At 43.0% G+C, this 14221-nt stretch overlaps 1 protein-coding gene across 17 annotated transcripts in view; it reads right to left on the reverse strand.

Moving 5' to 3' along the window:
* LPP (LIM domain containing preferred translocation partner in lipoma) overlaps positions 1-14221 on the reverse strand; it is a 757468-nt gene that overhangs the window by 669642 nt on the left and 73605 nt on the right. For 3 of the 17 annotated variants that reach the window (XM_055568754.1, XM_055568755.1, XM_055568756.1), the window contains one exon: positions 1020-1073. The exons of the other annotated variants lie outside the window; for them this stretch is intronic. The gene's annotated coding sequence lies outside the window, so the exon portion shown is untranslated. The remainder of the gene's footprint in view (positions 1-1019; positions 1074-14221) is intronic. 17 annotated transcript variants of the gene reach the window in all.

Consider the following 14221-nt stretch of genomic DNA (forward strand, 5'->3'; position numbering starts at 1 on the left):
AAGTATAACCTTTAAAAACTGCAGATCACTATGTTGTACACTTGTAACACGACTGAGCGACTTCCCTTTCTCTTTTCACTTTCATGCATTGGAGAAGGAAATGGCAACCCACTCCAGTGCTCTTGCCTGGAGAATCCCAGGGACGGGGGAGCCTGGTGGGCTGCCGTCTGTGGGGTCGCACAGACCTATGGCTGATTCATGTTGATATACGGCAGAAACCAACACAATATTGTAAAGCAATTATCCTCCAATTAAAAATAAGTAATATTTTTTTAAAGTTGCTCTATTTTCTAATAGGATTTGAAAATAATTAATAAATTAAGCCCAAACTACCTCATTCCATGTAATATCTATGTGTCCATATGTTTCATAGATACATAAAGAATGTTGCATATTTTAATTTCTTAATATGGAAAATTATCCTATAATTTCTTCTTCTAAAACTCCTGGAGTAAACAATTCCTAACACATCCAAGGCCACAGTGTCTATGTAACCAGGGCTATAATTATAAGATTTGTAGGTCAATTGAAGCCTCTGAAATTCCAGTTCACCACATCTGCAATCTGAGTACTATTTTCCTTCTAGGAAGAGCAAGTTTAGAGTTGGAAGATGAGCTATATCTAACATGATAATAGCTAGCACCAATTTTTTTAAATCTATCAGCACTGGCCTTTGAGGTTGAAAGTGAAAGTGAAGTTGCTCAGTCGTGTCCGACTCTTTGCGACCCCATGGACTGGAGCCTACCAGGCTCCTCCGTCCATGGGATTCTCCCGGCAAGAATATTGGAGTGGGTTGCCATTTCCTTCTCCAGGAGATCTTCCCAACCCAGGGATTAGAACCCAGGTCTCCCGCATTGCGGGCAGATGCTTTACCATCTGAGCCACCAGGGAAGCTCTGCAGGGAAGGCCTTTAAGGTTAACTATCACCAAATGCGCAAGCTTGGGGGTGGTGGGGGGCAAGAAGCACTCTTTTGGTGAAAATATAGATTAGCCCACATGCGCTACTTTCCACTACACACCTGAACTTCTCAGCAGGAGGAAAAAATAGTGAATCGGGCCTTGAAGTTTCCTTCCTGGATAAGTTTGAGAGGGGACAAAAAAAAAAGATACAAAGGTTAGACATTATGAGGTCAAGAACCATCAAACAAATAGAACTTGATGTTTAAACAGAAACAGGTGAAATATCTGGGAAGGCAACAGAACTCTCAGCTCTTTGATTCCAAAACAGCCTCAGCAGACTGAAAAAAAAAAAAAAAGATATATATATATATATAAATAATTAAAAATTATACTGCAGCTGAATACTAGGTATTGTTCCTTTCCAAAAGCATTAAAATATAAAGGTCAGTTAGCTTAAATGGTATTTTATTGCACACACTTTAAAAAGACCTTGAACAATTAAAGCAATGAAATATATTCCTTGCTATCATTTTAAACGTTCTCAGAAGCATAAAAGAAAGCACATACCACAAAAAATGTTAACCCCTTCTCTCCCTTTATTTCAAGGCCTCACAGAACTTATGAGCCTTTTCAGCAGAGTTTCCAGTGATTTCATGTAGTTTGGGTGAAATTCTTAGTTATCTAGTGGTTTCACTTAGGTGTCAGGGTCGCGACGGCCCATAATATGGCCCATGGAGAGGGGTTATTACCACGATACCACCAAAGACACAGGTTAAAGATCAAGACTACATCAGTGGGTCTCCCAGGAGCTCTAAAATAAGACCAAAGCTCACACACTATAATCCAGGTGAGCAACTTAGGGACAGGGCATCTTTTTCTTAATTCCTCCAGAGGTTTTAATAGGGCAGATGGGCTTGCAAACCACTGGACTGGAAGAGCGCAAACTCCTCTGTAGCTATTAAGCTCTAGGTAAAGCTTCAACCATCTCCTTCCTGCCTTATAGGATCCTCAGACAGACCCTGACAGCATTCTATTATTTCTCTCCCTGGTTCAGTTACCATAAAAATAAAATGGTGAAAATGACAAGCCATTTCCCCCAGGCTAGAGGGGAAAAAGGTGATTGATTTTAAGGCGTTTTGCATATATGAGTATCAGTTTTTATCAATTTCCTTACATAATATGTAAAAGGGTTCCGATAACTTTTCAAAGGTATTGCTCTCCCACCAAACAGTCTATAAACTGTGTACGCCTCTGAAAATATCCTCCACTGTTTTGTTTTTCTTCCTCCCCGCAACCTCAAGTCCCTGGAAACTAGTACCTCGGGCAGGGTACTTGATCACAGGATCATAGATCAAGGTCTTTCTAGAAGTTCCCTGGAAAGCCCCCCACTTTCACACAGAAAAGAGGTCATTACCCTATTTCACAGATAGGTCAAGTGAAGCTCAGAAAGATCAAGTGACTTGAATTTAGTCACACTCAGGTCCCCACACTCCACACCGACATGCCTCTCTGATTTCTGAAGGTCAGAAAGTCAGGCCCTTACATATAGGATAACTATAGTTCCTATTCTAGCTCATCCAGGTGACAAGACAACCAGAGTCCCCTCTCCAGGCCTTGTCCACTAACCTCTAGCAAAGGAAGCTGAGACTCAAAACCTCTCATCTGAGGTCATAAAATGAAAGAAAAGCCTCAGATGTCAATAAATTGTTGTTTGCTGTAACTTGATGGATTAGTCAGGCTTTCCAGGTGGCGCTAGTAAGTAAAGAACCTGCTCATCAATGCAGGAGACCCAGGGACTAGGGTTTGATCCCTGGGTCGGGAAGATACCCTGCAGAAGGGCATGGGAACCCACTCCAGTATTCTTGCCTGGAGAATCCCATGGACCGAGGAGCCTAGTGGGCTGCAGTCCATGGGGTCACAAAGATTCAGACATGACTGAAGCAACTTTGCATGCATGCACGCAATGGATTAGTAACTTTGAGCAAGATATTCAATGCAAGAGGTAAAGAAGACCCCATAGTTACATTTCAGAATATGAGCATAGGATATCAGAAAGGGCAGAGAATGTTAATCACAAACAAATTAGTGCAAGGAAATGCAGGGTGTTTGCTTCCGAGCCACCTATAAGTTACTGAGGCCAATGATTACATGCATTTATGGGTCATCATTCCACTTAAAGGTCAGAAAAATGAATAGATGCCTAGAAATATCTGTTCCCCAAACTCTCAGGTACCATGAATTTTACATAACTGGGGGGAAAAAAAAGTCATGGAGATCTTCTGAATCTCATTTTAGAGATCAAGAAATGACAAGGGATAAAGAAACTTACTCAGATGACTAAATGATTAAGAAGCAGATACAACACACAAGTTGTATCTCAGTCATTTCTCCTTTAGAAAATTCTCACATCGTGGCACAGTATTCTATGGTATTGGCCAATAAATGGAAAATTCTGAATATATATTTCTACAATTACAGTCAAGAAATGGAAATCTTTCTGTTTCCCTAACACACTATGATTTCATGGACAAAGGAGAACAGTAAGGGTAGCTCGATATATTTACCATGATTTGATTTTTTTTTTTTAATTAAGCAGGGCACAGGCAAAAGCAGAGTTGTTTTTGACCTATAAAAAAATGTGAGGGTTGCAGAAGGAAACAAGCTTTACTATTTGATTATCAAATTTATTTTGCCATCTTCGTTGTATGGGAGGCATTAGCACACAGGCTGCGTCCTAAGAGGAGGTGAAAGGCTTGGTAGCCCAAGATCTCATTCTCGTGGCCCACTTTTTTGTCAGCTCAAGAGTGACAGGAAACAAGAGTGCAAGGATCGTACCAAAAGGATACACTAATTAACTGTGCATTGCAAAGGCAGATAACAAGAAATTCAGAAACAAAGGGAGAGAAAGAAACCATTTCACAACATTTTGTCCACAAGTTTCTCAAAAAGCCTCTCCAGACCCTGCCTTCTGCAATCCCAGCCCATGTCCTCTGAGATTTAAACTGCCCCCAAAGCACAGTTTTTCTAGCAGCCTCCAACAGCAAAGGTGGGAGAGGATTGCCAATTTCTTGTGAATCCTGAAGATTTCCTTTATGAGTCATGGGAAACTGAAATAACTTGGGGGGCGGGGATGATTTTTTTGAAAGAAACACAGTTTTAAATCAGTTCCCACTAATTTGTTCTGCTGTGTGGTAAAAGTCTTGAACACAGGAAAAATTAAGTTTCTAGAGTTGATGCAAAAATGGGAGTTTTTGTTAGGTTCTGTCAATTGTCACCGTGGCATTTCTTATTAGGATTTTTCTTACTGTCATTTTTTTGTTAAATTAATTATAGTTTGATCAGTGTAGGAGCTATTTTGAATCCATGGGACTTTCCTCACCAGATTGTTTTGGCATTTTAAAGTCACTTACATTCAGGGCCTAAACAATATGGCAAGTATCTCTTTTTCTCTCTCCTTTATACTCAAATTCTAAACAAAGGAACCATCTGTTCTCTCTCTAAAAACATCAGCCCTTGTTTTCATTTTTCTGTTAATAATAATGCTTCAAACTTATAGCATGTCTTTTTCCAACTTGCTTATTAAAGCATTTTGTAGTTATTGCCTCACTTATCTTCAACATCACCCCCCATCCCCCCGATTAACTGGAGGGTAAAGGGAAACATTTGCCAATTTTTAGTTAGATAAGTGATTATTGGATGTTTGATGAGTTCTATACAAATGACCACAGGTGAATCTCAGAAGGAACACGGCCATCACCTAGCTCAGCTCTGACTCTTCCACGTGTAAAAGGGAGACCCAGAAAGGAGAAGTCGACTACTCAGTGATCTATTTGTGTACCTGGTCCCCTACCGCACCCCTGCCCCCCCAGCCCCGACTGTAAGCAGCCAAGGTGAGAACCGTGTCTTACACATTTTGTCTCAGGTACGTGATGTGTAAAAAGTGCTCATTTGAATATTTCTTGAATAAATGAAAATTTTGAGGGTAGTTCCGCAGGTGGTTGCGGCAGAGCCGGGGTCAGAGCTCAGCTCACCCATCCTCTTACTCAGTGTGCTGTTAAAAATACACACCAAATAGACCCAAATGCAAAACAAATCAGAGGCAATACCAAAGGGGGTGGGCGGGGTACATAAGATGCAGGCCTGTGTCTAGACTGAAGAAGCTGGTTGAACGAAATCAGTAAGCATCACAGAGTTTGGCCAAGGGCCGTGCTCAAACATAAGCCACGTTAAGGCTGACTCCCAAACGCTCTGCGTTCCTTCTGTGCTCCGAGCAGTTGGGGATGTGGATGTAGCGGAACTAGCCCTTAGACATGACCCAACTGGAAGAAATGATGTGTCTTAATGCCAAAGGACAGCATGTCTCTATAACACCCCTTAGCCCAATACGAGAGCATCCTCCACCCCAAGATTTCCCCGCATCACTCAGTGTAACCCGAGAGTGCTCAGCCTGGGAATCATGAAAGCCACCAGCCCAGAGTTTTCCAACGAGCAGAGAGGTCACTGAAATCAAAACCTTTTTTTCCATGTGCCTCACTGGAAATCTGCGACTCATTTGGCACATTTTTCTTCTTTTCAGAATACCCCATTTCCCACTCCTTGAAGCTAAAGGGAAAATAAATTGTTTCTAGAAAAGCAAGTTAACTGTGGGATTCTGTCATCCGAATACCTTCTACACTAGTAATTCTAACAAAGTCAGCAACTCCCCAAAGAGTCTTCAAAAATAGATTGTCTGTGTAGACGAGAAAGCTAGACGTCCAAGGAGAGAAGGAAAAATACCTTCTTTAAGTAAAAGAAAAAAGAAATTATATAGCTAAAGTATATTATATTATATTATATTATAACACGGTCTCACATTAAATGAATTCGTTTCAGACATGAACAGGAAACAAATCAGTGACAAAATGCAAACAAATCAGCATACAGGAGCCCTCAAACAATTAGGATTTGTTTGAAGGGGGAGGTGGGTGGGCACAGTGGTGCAGAGGGGAGAGAAAGACACAGGAATAAGGATGGAGTCTCTTCAACCTCCAACACGCTGTGTCTGACACGGACACAGAGGCTGCGGGCGGTGTCTGGGATGGTCCAGCACATGGTGGGAAGCATTTATATCAAGCCGTGCAGTATCAGCAGGGGAATAAGACAGCAAGTACTTCAGGGTAGACAGCTGCAGGAGAGGGCCCCTGCACAGAGCAGACACAGCAGGCTGAATGCATTCGTATACCAGCAGTCCTTCCCTCACCCACCACGCTCGGCTTCTGGACGCCTTCAGGGTCAAGGCTGTCCCCAGAACCATGTATCATTCCTGCAGCCACTACCCGTGGACTCGCTCTCAGCATGTTCCTGACAAATTTGCCCTTTTCATACATAGGGACCTTTCTGCTCTTAAGCTACCTCCAAAAATATCACCTTGGACTTCGCATACATCCCCGGTAATCCAGCATCTTAATGTTTAACATTCAAAAGTGAAAAGAATAAAGGATCCACCTAATGTTATTTAACTAGCCTTTATCTCCAAACCTAAATTTTTCAGGGGATCATTTGGAAGCTGGCCATTGGGGAGGTAATTTAAGCGTTCATCTGATGTCTGGTTAGGTGTCTGTCATGTCGGCAAGAACAGAGAAGACCTGAGCATGCAGCTCTCACAGACCTTGACAATCATCTCCTGCCAAAATCACGTCTGAGAAAAGAACCCCCAAGACGGCAGATGCTTCCTCTCACATGAGCAGCACTCCTGGCTAACCAATAAATACAATTTGATTGTGGTGACTGGTACTTTTTCAAATAAAAGTGTCTCTCAGAGGATATTGCTGGTTTGATACTCTAACTACTCAGTTCAAGTTAGATAACTGGGAGCAAGGCTCTCAGTCACGCTGGATATCAGTCTCTCTTTTCCTACAAAATAAAGCAGCCCAATTCAGTAAGTTCAGACTTCCCCTGTCTCACAAATCCTGTGCCTCGGTGCCTACTGCCAAGTGGTCTACCCTCTCCCTCTTAGTTTGTTCAGCTCCTCTCTCTCTCTCACATACATACAAGCTCACCCCAAGATCCCTCTTATCCAGTCCACAATCTTGCTATTTAGGCAAGCTACAAGCAGTTCCTCCACAATCTCCATCACTGTTTCTCTGCTTAAGATCTGACACCAAAAGGATTTTTTAGCTAGTTTATAAGAGACGCAAACATGAGGCGCATGAACCCCATTTACACACAGACCTCACCTGGAGATGAGATCCTCAGGGGGGCTCCAGCAGTCTCTTCATCCCCCGGCCACAGAGGCAGCCACCTGCCGGGACTCCAGCTGTTCAAGTCCGATCTCTACCCCTTACTCTCTGACACCTTGAACAAGTCATTTCACCTCTCTGAGCCTCAGTTTCTCTAACTGTAAAGTGAGGCATTTGGGATAAAATGAATGCCAAAGTATCTATCAATTCTGACACCCTTCCCCAGAGCTCTGAAATCTCATTAGCCATCAAAGCAAACACCCTCTAAAGCCTTATCTCTGGTATTGGTGTTGACCTGGGGCTCCCAGGTAAATGGAGATGACTCTTTGCATGATCTTGCACAATAAGTAATAATAGCGCATCAATAGGAGCAAATACTTCTAATTTGTGTTTGTTTGTTTAGTTCCAAGCTAAAGAAGTTGCAGGCACCACCTGCCAATGGCCTTTGGAGTCTCCATGATGCCTTTTTTATTTTTTTTAACAATGGGTCAGAAGTTCAGAAACTAAAAAGGTGAAAGTGGAAACCACACAGAAATAATATGGAGCCTGAAAAATTGAAAAAATGATTTAGGATAAATAATACCACATCCCTCTTTAAAAAAAAAATTAAACAATAATGAGAGTAAGCAGGGGCACTATAAAGTAAAAATAAAATCGAACACAGAAAAGACTGATTTGCCTAGGATTCCTCTCAGCCATGTAATCAGCATGAATAGCAAAGACCGTATAATACTCATGTTTCTATTTGTTGCCCTCAACTGACATGGTTGGTCGTTTGTTTTGTTTTAAATAAAATGGGGAAGCAACAAATATATTAAATCCATCTGCAGAAAACCCATATTTGCATGTGGAAAACAAATAAGTGGGTGCCTGAATGGGTGATTAGGCATGCAATTGCCCATCTGCACCCGGGGCCCCAGCCTCCCTGCAGGTGCGCCTGACACAGGAGCAGAGACTCGGAAAGGCAGGTCCTCCACCATGGAGAGCGACAGATAGGAGGGAAACCGTGCCCCCCACAAATGGACTTGTTCTGAGCTGCACCCCCTACCCCCGCCCCATAGGGTCCTGGTTCTCCAGTCATTGTCCCTGTATCTTACAGCTGAAAACCAGAAATAAGTTTTGCCATCCTTTGCTTAGATTTCTGCGGATTCTTTAAACCACAAAGGCAATCTTTTTTTCTGAGCATCTTCGATATGTTCTTTATAAATATTTGTTGTTGCATCTATCTTTATGAGAATGGGTGACCCCCTCCCCTGTACTCTTCACCTGGGTCATTCTACTCCAGTCACACTGGCCTCACTTTTCAGTCTCAGGGCCTTGGCAACTGCTTTCTTTCAGCTTGAAACACTCTCCCCACTCTGGTCTCCAGCTTACTAACTCATAGCCTTCAGGCCTTGCTCCTGTGCATTCATATCAGTAAGACCTTCTTAGATCAATGAATTTAAATCTGTGTCATGGTCACCCTCTGTGCCCTTAACCTGCCTTATTTTCCTTCTGAAAACAGATCACAACCTAAATATTATCTATTTACTCACTGATGGTTGTCTGGTTCCATCAAACGGGTTTGTCTGATTTGGTTCACGGTTCTATTCCCTGCACCTGGAACAGTCTAGCACATAGTAGGTGCTAAACACCCAGTTGTTATGTTAATGAGTCATCACAGTAATCTGCAAACCAAAACACGGGCACCGTGAGTGCTCTTATGGAAAAAGACAAGATCTATGCTCTTAGGAAGCTTCTACAACGTGGAGAAGGAAGACTGAAAATCTGTTTATATAGCAGAGCAAAGTGACATGAATGCTCCACTGAAGGTATAAACAAAGCACTCAGATAATACAGAAAAAGCAAGCTCTTGACACTGGAGCAGGGAGTGGGCGGGGAACAGACTGAAGGAGACCAACAGAGCTGAATTCTCTGGAAGTATCTTAAAAGGAAGCACAGAAATCATCCTGAAAAATACATTCAGCACAAACAAGTACTAAGACATCTTCAGTTAGCCTCCTTTCCTTCATCAATAATGCTAAGTGAAACAAAAGATTGCCCAAGATAAGTCAGCATTTCTGTGTGCCAAGACCATGGAGAAAAGAAGAATCACTTTCCTCCATAAAGCCTTCATTTTAAAATGGAAATTATTTAATTTGCACACAAATGCACACAAAACATCGCTTCAGAAAATTCCAGGACGACCTTAAAGGGTATCCAGTTTAACAACATCTTACTTCCCCGGAGAGAACCCATTGGTATCAGCCTCTATCTAAATACCCTCAGAGATAGGGAACCCCTAACCCCAGAAATGGCCCATGCCACTGCAGTCTGCTGTTAATACTAAAACACACTCCCTCACACTGTCTTTCTGTTACTTCCACCCAATGCTCCCAGAACTCCTTCTGGGGTCACAAAGAGAGAGTTTGTATTCCCTTCTGGGGCAGAGTCCCTCCTGCTCCCTGCTTCTCCACCCCTTTCTCTCTTCTCCACACCAACCATTTCCTGTTCTTTGTTTCATCCCTCAAAGGCTCTGATTTCCGGTGCCATCGACCATCTCAAACGTCACCCTTCCCTTCCCTCCATCTCTCACTGTTCCAGGATATTTTTTTTTTTTCTTTTTTTGGAGCTGACCTACTGCTCAAGCAATTTAGCATTCTTTGGAGAGCTGAGCATTTTGTCTGGGGTTGGGGAGAGGGGCACAGGGGATCCAAAAGAACATGGGTAAGTAACTCTGTGAGCCCTGACCCAGGAAGACCCTGGCAGAGTAACCTAACTTTCCTACCTTGACCTTGAAATGCTATCTTTGACACAAATTAGAAAGCTGAAGCATCTGACCTCACTCCACCCCAAGGACATTCAGAATCTGGGGCGTCTTGTACCTCTGGTAAACCATGGCCCCTCTAGTCTTGGTCCCAGCTTGCCAGCCTGCATTAGAATATGTAGTTTTTAGCCACCTCTACACCTGAGAACTGGATTGCTTGTGTGACCTTGGTGAGACTCTTAAAGTCAACAAATCAAAGCATCTCAGAAGGTAAAGGAAAAAGAGAGCTCTAAATCATCCAGTCCAAAAATTGTCCAGCAATCTCTTGTGCACCTTGCCATGCCCTTCCCCATCCTCAGTCATGGCAGACATTGCTAAATGATCGTGGTCAGATACAACTTCAGAACTCTTCTCCACATAGCACCTCAAATAGCCATTACAAATCCACCATGTGGCCACATAAAATCCAAGCTACTCATTCTTCAGATGAGGAAAACTGGAGCTCAAAGATGGGCTAGGACCTCCCTGTGTGTCAGGCTCAGGAAAAGAACCAGAACTACAAAGGTCCCATCCCCATATTCCTGAGTCCTCTGTCCTCCTCTAATTCTGATCCTCTATCAGTGCTCCTTGGAGTGGGGATGGGGAGCTTGCTGTTGTATTAATACAGATAAAGAAAGGGTTTCCTGATAGGAGGCAGAAGCTTCAGAGAAGGCTTGGAGGAAGAGGTGCATTTGAGCATACCTGTAGGAACCAGTAAGCTCTATTTGCCTTTAGCCAAAAAACCCTCAGGATTGGAAAAGCATTTCTTGTAGCAAGCACAGCATAAGCAAAGGAATGGGGAGGACTATGGTGGGATGAGAGGCAGCTATGGGCTTCTGAGAGAGTTGGAGCCAAAACAGAGGCCACGAAGAACAGTGGGGGAGGAGAACAAAGATGAAGACAAGACAAGACAAGAAGAGTCAACCAGAGTCTTTGTGGAGTTTTCAATGCTGATTTTTTTTTTATTTGACTTAAAGGTCTTAAGACTTACAAATAGAAAAACAGAGAAAGGATTAGAGGAAAAGTAAAAGAATCCATCTCCATTCTCAATGGGGAAAAAAAAAAAAGCCTTGCCCTAAACTGTATTACAGGAACACTTTCATTATGTAAAAGCCTATTTTGTTTTCATGTCATTCTTAGATTACATCATAGAGTGGCTGCAGCCGTCTCGTACCGTATTATGAATAAATCACCAGCTTAATCATAGAATGAGCCAGGGCCCTAGATTTAAAAGGAAAATATTAGATCATTTTTAATAACTGATATAACTCAAGCCAGTCGCCATTGAAGCAGGGGGAGGTGATGTCATCCTAAAGAAGTCCAAAGAGGAACTAGAGAGGGTCAGCCCTGGGCAGGTCCCAGAGAAGCTTCCATTTACAAAGGAAGAGGTGGCTGATGGCAGCTGAGTGGGATGCGTTCTCCGGACTGAACGATCTTGTCATGAAAACCAACAATGACTTCTCAATAGACCATCCTCATGAAACACAATATACAAATAGCTTGTTCCCAAAACGACTATATTTCCAAAGACCAGAAAACATGAACATATTATGATGTCTGTATTTATGTCTTGGGAGCCAATGAGCAAAATTATAAATATTAAGGCTTTTAGTTATTCAGGAAAAGAGATGAAAGCTGGGGTGACATATGCAAATGCCACAGGTCTGATCCAAGCCAAGGGGACAGTATAAAGTAAGGACACTGAGACGATGGCCTGATAGAGAAAAGAACTAGAGTGGTTTCTAGCCGTCACAAACTATAAAGGAGATTGGAAATGAACATTTACTGTGCACCAGCTATGCACTAAATATCATACACAAGTGGCACTTTAAATACACATGCTGCTTTGTGAGCCCAGAAGAATCTAAAAGGTAGGTGCTACTAGCACCATTATTTTCAGATATGGAAAGTAGTTTGAAAATGATTAAATGATGTAAGTAAGATTATGTAACTAATACATGAGAGTCTCCTTACTCCAAATTCCACCTTACCTAATTGTCCCACTGTAAATGCTTTTGAACTGTGGTGTTGGAGAAGACTCTTGAGAGTCCCTTGGACTGCAAGGAGGTCCAACCAGTCCATCCTAAAGGAGATCAGTCCTGGGTGTTCATTGGAAGGACTGATGCTAAAGCCAAAACTCCAATACTTTGGACACCTCACGCGAAGAGTTGACTCATCGGAAAAGACCCTGATGCTGGGAGGGATTGGGGGCAGGAGGAGAAGGGGACAACAGAGAATGAGATGGCTGGATGGCATCACCAACTCGATGGACATGAGTTTGGGTGAACTCCGGGAGTTGGTGATGGACAGGGAGGCCTGGCGTGCTGCGATTCATGGGGTTGCAAAGAGTCAGACATGACTGAGTGACTGAACTGAACTGAAACTATTTCCTATTATGGACTTGCAATGAAAATTAAACAATTGATAAGAAACACTTTGAAAGTACCAAAAGTATTTAAAAAATATTGAAAGCCAAACGGGATCATGGACTGGGGAAAAGCACTGACACTCTGGCCAGTGACAGTCTCAACGACTACAGATGGCCTTCCATATTTTGGCTGCAGGGCTACTAATGAGCTTGACCAACATTTTAATCTCCCACTTCTATTAATTTTTTAGGAATGCTAAGGTGGGCTCTAAGGGAACCTGTCAACTTCTATGAAATTTACTGCCGAGCTTGATTTTATAAAAAGACTATTTTGGTGAGGAGAGGAGACAGATAATCTGGAAAAGGGTTTTCTGCCAGACAGAAAGTATTGGCTGAGGTTTTCTGTCTGATCCTGTCAGTCTCACAGCAATGCTGTGTATCGGTTCACTGTTCTTAATAGAAATGTTATTCATAACTGCAGAGACACACTGTCTCACCCAAGTAATACTGATTTATGCAACTTTTCAGGACATGGCGTGACTCAACAGGAGACGCAGACCCTGAAATTTACCTAAAGGGACAACAAGCCTCCAAATTTTGACCTATTTTCCCCAATTTCTTTCTGAAACAGGACAGAGGGTGCAAAAAGCAGAGAAAGCACACCTAAACGTTGTATGGACTGATTTGGAGCAGAGACTGTGTGGAGAGGTGGAGGGGACGTACTGGGCCAGAGTCAGAGGTGACCTAGATGTCCCTCCCATGGCTACCCCTGGCTCTGTGGCCTTGGAAGAGACGTCTCTGGGTCTTGGCATCTCATCTGCACAGCAAAGAGCTCAATCAAGAACTTGCAAACATTTCCACCAAAGTAGCACCAACTGCTAAAGAGGGCAAAGATGCAGAGGTATAGGAGCAGGGCATTAATTAAAAACTCGTGTTCTTCCTCTGAAAAGTCATGCCAGTTTTGCATTCTGTGCAATTATATATCGATGCTTAGATTCAGATTTTAAATGGAGTTCTCCTTCAAAACAACCTTCAAATAAAGTTGATCTACAGAGGTGCACTGAGTATATGTACCTTAGCACATGCCATGTAAGCTTGGGTGTCTGTCACAGGCAGCCCCCTAGGAGACCCCCTGTAACTGCACCTCCTGCCCTTCAGACCCCTTTGCAGTCCCTCCTCTTGTGGATGTAGTGACTTGCTTCTAGTAAGGAGAACGAAGCAGAGAAAATAGTGCGTCACTTCCAGGACTGGGTAACAAAAAGGCTGTGACAGATCAGAAGGATTCTGTCTTGCTCACCTGCTTTAAGGGAAGCCAGCTGCCATGTTGGGAACTGTCTATGGGAAGAGAAAGGAACTGAGGCTCCCAAGCCAACAACCCACAGGGAACTGGATCCTGCCAATGATGTGACTGAGTGTGGTGCTGGGTCCTCCCAGGCAGAGCCTTCAGATGAGACTGCAACCTCAGGGCAGACCTGGAGGCACCCATCTAAGCTGTTCCCAGATTCCTAACTCACAGAAACTGTGAGATAATCAATGTTTCTTGATTTAAAGTGCTAAATTTGGGGTAATTTGTTAAGTAGCAATAGATAAGGAAGATAGCACCCCAATCTGAGAGGTCCAATTGTGGATTATTTTAAAACCTTTTACCAATGCCACCGTTTTTCTTGAGGCTAGGCAACAGAGCAAAAGAGATCTGCTATCAGGAACTCTTGAAAGGCACCCCTGTCCCCTGGAATGTAGAGATGCTTGCTAGCTTGGGAACATATACTCGGCATGCTTTGATCACCCCAAGATGACCATGGAAATAATATCAGTGCAGCTCAAAATCAACATGATGCATTTGACAGCAGTAGACTGGTGAAAAATGAACCAGAGACTGAAGCACATGTGGAAGGTGACAGACTGCTTACCTACCCAGCCATTCTCTTCTATCAGCCACACTACCCTCAG

The sequence above is a fragment of the Bubalus kerabau genome, chromosome 2 (genome assembly GCF_029407905.1).
Source record: "Bubalus kerabau isolate K-KA32 ecotype Philippines breed swamp buffalo chromosome 2, PCC_UOA_SB_1v2, whole genome shotgun sequence".
NCBI lineage: Eukaryota > Metazoa > Chordata > Mammalia > Artiodactyla > Bovidae > Bubalus > Bubalus kerabau.